The sequence below is a fragment of the Staurois parvus genome, unplaced genomic scaffold (assembly GCF_062004578.1).
Source record: "Staurois parvus isolate SC_StPar_1 unplaced genomic scaffold, SC_StPar_1.0 ptg000344l, whole genome shotgun sequence".
NCBI lineage: Eukaryota > Metazoa > Chordata > Amphibia > Anura > Ranidae > Staurois > Staurois parvus.
This window is the reverse complement of record NW_028318140.1, coordinates 1,047,162-1,048,272: the sequence shown is the minus strand read 5'-3', so window position 1 is coordinate 1,048,272 and position 1,111 is coordinate 1,047,162. Positions and strand designations below refer to the sequence as shown.

General features: G+C 50.9%; 1 pseudogene; it reads right to left on the bottom strand.

The window, feature by feature from the left end:
- Positions 1-573: 573 nt before the first annotated feature.
- Positions 574-730, bottom strand: LOC149456893 (U2 spliceosomal RNA; annotated as a pseudogene).
- Positions 731-1,111: the final 381 nt, after the last annotated feature.

The following is a 1,111-nucleotide window of genomic DNA, read 5'->3' as shown; positions in this document are numbered from 1 at the left end:
TCCCTATGCCCAGCCGAAGCCGGACATCCAGTACTAGGCAAGGGGACTCTCCCAAAGAAGAGTCCCCTAGGGATCAGGGGAGGAAGGAACCGTATGGCCACACATCCTCCCCCTAGACTTCAGGGTAGGCCCGAGGACCCACACCCTCCATCCGTGAAAAACACACACATAAGAGCAAAAAAGTGACAAACGTGGGAAGTGCATAATAAATAAAGAGAAATAAAAAATAAAAAAGTGGTACCGTGCCGAATTGTGCACAGACCAGGCCCTGAGGCCCATAGCAAAAATTGCCCTGGACTTAGCCAAAAGGCCTGGTCCTTAGGGCGCTGTGCAAAAAGATGTGTAAAAACAGTGGCCAAGTGTCATTTTCACACCGTGGGGTCCCACACCCAAGTGTTACTAGTGACACCCCTGAGCGCGTCTCCCCAGGGGGCACTGAGTTTGCGGACTTTTTGCGTCCCCAGCCCCTGGCCAGACCAAGGTAGCTTGCTCAAATCAGGAGGTACTGGGTCTTTCCAGTCTTCCCAGAGGAATTACTCCCGAGGCCCCAGAACGAATCATGGCGCTCCCCGGTTTCTGTCCCTCCGGTCCAGCCTTCCGGACCCCCATCATACCAGTGAGGGTACTATCCAACCAACCCCACAAAGACAGAGTGGTCGGGAGCACCCCCACTGGACACTGATAAGAACAGATACTACACTTGATCTTAGCCAAAAGGCCGAGAAGCGATATCTCCAGTGACACTAATACAGTGATCAGTGCTAATAAAAAGCACTGACACTGTGCTAATGATACTGGGCAGGCAGGGGTTAACATCTGAGGCGATCAAAGGGTTACCTGTGAGTTAGGGAGTGATTTTCTTGTGTACTGTGTTGTGTTTTACTAAGCAGACCTGCTGCTTTCTATCTCTCTGCTCTCTGCTGTGAAGAGAGATAGAAAGCAGCACGTCCATACTGACAGGAGAGAAATCTGTGTTGTTTACACACAGATCTCTCCCCTTTCAGCTTCGCCGATGATCACCGAGTACTAGCTGAAAATCGCCAGCTGGGACCCGGTGATTGACATCCTCAGGAGCCAATAACAGCACCTGGAAATGCAAAATCAAGTATAT